We start from the raw sequence: 6,200 nt of genomic DNA on the forward strand, positions 1-6,200 counted from the left end.
ACGCCAAGTTATAAAACTCCTAGATTATAACATAGAAAGTCTAGGTGATCCTGGGTATGGCAATGGCATTTTAGGTACAACATCAAAGACATGGTCCATTAAAGAAAAAAGTGACAGTTGGACTTCATTAAAATTAAAATCTTCTGCTCTGCAAAAGATACTGTCAAGAGGATGAGAAGACAAGTGACAGCTTGGGAGAAAATATTTGCAAAAACCATATCTGATAAAGGACTGTTATGTAAAATATACAAAGAACTCTTTAAACTCAACAATAAGAAAATGAACAACCTGGCTAAAAAATGGTCAAAAGATCAAAGTAGACACCTTACCAAAGAAGATATGCAGATGGCAAATAAGCACATGAAAACATGTTCAACATCATATATTATTAGGAAATGCTAATTAAACAAGATGACACTACATACCTATTGAAATGGTTATAATCCAACCAAAGGCCAGCAAGAATGTGCAGCAATAGGAGCTGTCATTCATTGCTGTGGGAATACAAGATGGTATAGCCATTTTGGAAGACAGGTTAGTAATTTCTTACGAAAACTAAACACACACTCTTACTATATAATCCATCAGTCATGCTCCTTAACCTGCATATAAATGTTTATAGCAGCTTTGTTCATAATGGCCAAAACTTGGAAGCAACCAAGAAGTCCTTCAAAAGGTCAACAAATAAATAAACTGTGTTACATTCAAACTATAAAATATTATTCCACAATAAAAAGAAATGAGCTATGAAGCCACAAAAAGAAACAGTAACTTTAAATGCATATTGTCAAGTGAAAGAAGTCAATCTGAAAAGGCTACCTACTGTACAATTCCAACTGTACGAAATCCTGGAAAAGGTAAAACTTGGAGACACTAGAAAGGTTAGTGGTTGTCAGAGATTTGGGGGAGGGAGGAAGGAGTAAGTAAGTAGAGCGTAGAGGATTTTTAGGGCAGTAAAACCATTCTGAATGATACTGTGATGGTGGATACACGTAATTAAACATTTGTCAAAACTTGTGGAATGTACCACACAAAGTGTGAACCGTCACGTAACCGATGGACTTCAGTTGATGATCACTTGTCAGTGTTGGTTCATCAGCTATGCCAAATGTACCACACTTGGGAGAGACGTGGATGGTGGAGGAGGCTGTGTGTCTTGAGGAGAGGAAGATTGTCATATGGGAACTCTCTGTACTTTCCACTCAATTTTGCTGTGATCCGAAAACTGCCCTAAAAAAATCAAGTCGACTGAGACATGTGTGAATCATTCATCACCCAAGTATTTTTTAGGCTCAAGCAGGTGCAGGAAGTGCTGAGACTCCATCTCAGCAGTCGACAGCACAGAACAGAGGTTACTTTCGAGCATTTCCTCAGACGCCCAAGGGACTTTCTTCTTTGCTTGTTTTTACAACTGGTGGAAGACAGCGTTTAGTTCTTAGGAGGCCCAGGGACAGTCAAACTAGACAGCTGTGGGCTGGCTTCCTGAGAGGCTTTCAAAAAGCATGGCAGCCTCCAGACTTCTTGCTCCCAGGGCTGCCACCAACATCATGCTGTTGCCCGGGAAGCCAGACAGAGGACAGATCTGCTGTCCCCCAGCGCCCGGCCCTCTCCTGCCTTGGTGGTTCACCTGCCCTGGCCCGGCCCCATTTCGATATTTTCCTGTTTTAGTTTATAGCTTTTATGCTTCTCCAGAGCGCTTGTCACACCAAACAAGAAAACACGCTGTCATCTTCCCTCTCCAAGTCTCTCTGGGTCAGTGGTTCTCAACCTCAGCTGCAGATTGAAATCATCTGGGGAGACTGAAAAAACTAGCCATACCTGGGTCCCACCTGCCGAGGTCCTAATTCAATTGGTCTGAGTATGGGTAGTTGGCCAAACTTCCTGGGTGATTCTTGTTTTGGGGTGTTTTTCTTGGGCAGGGGTAGTAATCAGGTTTTATTTATTTATTTATCTATTTATTTAATGGAGGTACTGGGGATTGAACCCAGGACCTCGAGCATGCTAAGCACGTGATCTACCACTGAGCTACACCCTCCCCACTGCCCAGGTGACTCTGATGTGCAGCCCAGGGTTCACACAGACTCCTACACTCCAGCCAGACATATGAAGAGGGCTATTTCTAGTTTTAGAGACACTCCTCCCTACCCCACCCCATCCCCAGCACATGCAGGAAGGCCCTAGGAAACAGTCTTGCAGTCAGTTAATTCACTAGTTGCCATGGGTGTATCTACCATGTGTAAGCTAGGTGCTGAGAAACTACATGCTCTTCCCTCAAAGGGCTCAGTATAAAAAGCATGATCAACCTAAACACCTCCAGTACCAAAGACTAAGTTAGAGGGTCATTATTTATGGTTGCAGGTTGTACAGACCATATCTGACAAGTCTCTGCATTGGCTCAGGGCTGTGTCAGCCAGAAGGAGGAGGGGGCCTCTTTGTAATTCATTCAAAGGCGCCACACATCCAAGGTGGGGTGTGCTGGCCTCATCAGAACGACCTGAGCTCGGCACTAGCGCCACGCCTGGCACGTTGGAGGTACTTTGTGATGTTTGTCGAGTGACCACAACGAGCTGCACAGAAGTGTTTGTGAGAGGGGATTAATTCTGTCTAGGGGGTTTAGGTGGAGCAGGTGTGAAGAGGTGACATTTAAGCAGAACCTTGAGGACTGACATGCCCAGTGGAGAGCCAGGAAACGAGCATCCATCTAAGGTGGCTTGACCTACGGAGTGGAGAGTGAGTATCTGAGGCATTTATATCTGCTGGAGCACAGCGGGCAGGGGCTGCAGGAAGCAGACAAGGGAGAAACTGTGAAGCGCTTACGACAGAGTAGGGACTTTTACCCACTGGGGCGCAGTGGGAGGATTTTCAGCTAATGTGTAGCACAAACAGATCTGGGTTTCTTAGGTTACACTCGTGGCTGTGTAGAGGATTCAGGGGACACTGGGGAAAGGCACTAGTGGCCACCAAAGACTCCAGCTCAGAGTTAGAAAGCCCTTAGGGTCCTCAAGAACTCCCAAGGGAACTTGACAGTAGATTCCCCAGGAATTCTAAGTTTTAGACTCTTCCTCCCACAGCCCCACATACACCCTCACATTCTACATCAAGGCTACGAAAGGCACCATCTTGGTTTTCGTAGGCTATAATTACTTTTGCAGTGGGTGAAGCAGTGACTTAGTTTAGACTTCTTTACATAATCTGCTGTGATCAAGAGTCAAATAAAAATTTGGGAGTTTGAGATTTGCGAATGATAACTACCATGTATAAAAATAGATAAAAAATAAATTTCTTCTGTGTAGCACAGGGAACTATATTCAATATTTTGTAATAACCTTTAATCAAAAAGAATATGAAAATGAATATATGTATATATTATGTATGACTGGGACATCGTGCTGTCACCAGAAATTGACACATTGTAACTGACTATACTTCAATTAAAAAAAAAAAAAGAGTCAAAGAAGAAACAAAGTCTTGGAAGGATGTGTATCCTGAGGCCTGTGCCCCACCAAAAGCTTTCCATAACCAACTGACAAAAGGCCTTGATCAGAAGGAGAACAAATGACGAATTTTTATTTTGTGCCTTCCTGAGAACACTGTGAACCTAGAAGAAACATGTCTGCACAAAGGAGGCTATGAAAACCAGAGTATAAATCAATTTTCCCTACATTTCAGAGGGGAATCCTATATTTTAGGGGCTCAGAATGAGGAATTTCTTTCACCTTCCAAAGTAGAATCACAATACCTACAAAGTCTAAATATAGAGTTTGCATGCTCACTTCCCGAGATTTACTTCTCAAGTAAATAGAAACGAAGGGTTACTGCATGCTCTTATTTCTACATATTCTTTCATGAGGTCTGAATGTTTTTGTTGAAGTGTAAAATAACTTGTAGCAGCTAATCTTCTGCAATTTAAACAAACACAAAATAATTTCTTAGGTCCCACCTTTCTTATGGAATCAGAACCTCTAGGAGCCCGGCCCAGGAATCTGTATTCTAATGAGCTCCCCCCCAAGCTGATCTAACTCATTGCCTCCCCAGCTTCAGGCATCTACGTAACTTTATTATACTCACACTGCCCTTCTACTATGGTTCACTCAAAATGTTGTAGATTAACTTTAAAATTGTAGTTACCCTAAATAACATCCATTAAAGCATTTATTTATCTCTTATTTATTTATTTATTGAAGTATAGTCAGTTACAATGTGTCAGTTTCTGGTGCACAGCACAAAAAGCACTTGTTTTTTTAATTGAAGTATAGTTGATCTACAATGTCGTGTTAGTTCCTGGTGTGCAGCACAGTGATTGTTCTGCATATATATGTATGTTCCTTTTCATATTCTTATTCATCGTAGGCGATGACCAGGTATTGAGTATAGTTCCCTGTGCTATACATCCTAGGACCGTGTTGTTCATCTGTTTTATAGATAGTAGTTTGTTTCTGCTAATCCCAAACTGCTTGTTACAGCGAAAGTTAAAGAGTGGACTAAATGACCATGAATGGGAGAGTTATCTTTAGCTGTTATGATGAATGAGCTAGAATTGGATGCAACAACATAAATAAGTCTCAAAAAACACACTGAGTAAAGAAATGTAGCAAAGTAAATCATGGTTTTGATGCATTCCAAAAATGCACATTAAAACACGTAACTATTTAAAAAATCCACTGTGGCCTAACTGAAGGCAGCCCCTGGCCCCCTGCACTCGTTCAGAACTGCAGGTTTGGAAAGAGTGGGTTCAGCTGCTTCTGGGCTCCTGTGATTCAAAGTTTGGGGTCAAACTTTGGTACCCTAACCCACTTTCTCCAGGACACCCCCTTCCTAGGCCTGGGTGCCCTCACACACCTTCCCCTAAGTGTCCTCTTCTGTCACCCCAACCAAACTGGCCTTTTACATCTGAACTTAGGGCAGTGTCACTAAGGCATCTTAATAAATGGTAAAATATAATCTACAGGTTTAACTCTCTTTTTCCTTTTCTTTTCTTTTCAAAATAAACTGTTTATTTTGGAATAATTGTTGATTTACAGAAAAGTTGCAAATACAGTACAGAGAGTTCCTGTAAACCCTTCACCCAATTTCCCTTAAGGTTAACATCTTGCATATTGATGGTATATTTGTCAAAACTAAGAGGTTAACACTGGGACACGACTATTAACTAACTTACAGGTTTTCTTCAGATTTCACCAGTTTTTCCCTTAATGTCCCTTTTCTGTTCCAGGATCCAATTCAGGACAACAGGTTTAACTCTTAATAGCAAAAGTGCTTTGTTTTTGAAGAATGTTCTCACAGCTCTTTGCATCAGCACTTTGTGAGATATAACGCCCGTTTCTCCAGCTGCATTTCTTTTCATTCTTCATCACTCACTCTGCCTCAGCCACACTGATATTTTCAGTCCTTGGAACATGCCTGCCTTTCTCCTTCAAGCTTCTTCCTACCTCAGGGCCTTTGCATGTGCTGGATTTCTTTCCTTTAGTTTCAACTCAAATGTCACCTCTTTCCTAGAGGCAGTTCCTGACCAACGTAGCTAAAACTCTGCCACTCCCCACCTCCCCTCACCTTCCAGGCATCCTCTATCAACAGCATTTTCAACCAGAATTGACGGTGTGGGGAGATCTCTCCTACTGATTTGGCGTTCTTCAGGACCTGGAGTTCAGGGTTGTTCTCTGCTCTACCCCCAGCACCTGGAGGAGTGACAGACATGCTTGGTTCTCAAATCTTGCCCTGTTTGCCCCTGTCCTGAGAGTCCACAGCAAGATAAAGATGCCTGGCCTCAACTAAACGATGAGAATAAGGAAACAAGTCAGTTTCTACAATGAAAACAAAAATGCGTTTTTATTAATGAGTGGACAGACAAACAGAACTTATGATGAAGAGTCCCTTACACTTTCATGTACTCCCAAGATTATCTTCCTAGCCATCAGTGACAGATTGGTTCCTCTACTTCTTAACGATGTGCAAAATGTCCTAAATTTAAATGTATGGTTTTAATTACATCAGTGTCCTAATGTCCCAAGACAGATTATAGAAAATGGAATCTCAGTTGTCTCAAAAGATCAAAAACAAAAGGCGATCCATTCTATAAGATTGATACATCTACAGAAAAGACTTTGATATTAACTAAATACCTCCCCTTCCCTCCCTCTAATCCATCCTCCCTTTCAGTTATTGATGAATTTTTCTACAATATAAAATGATAGCCAAATTAC

The sequence above is a fragment of the Camelus ferus genome, chromosome 3 (assembly GCF_009834535.1).
Source record: "Camelus ferus isolate YT-003-E chromosome 3, BCGSAC_Cfer_1.0, whole genome shotgun sequence".
NCBI lineage: Eukaryota > Metazoa > Chordata > Mammalia > Artiodactyla > Camelidae > Camelus > Camelus ferus.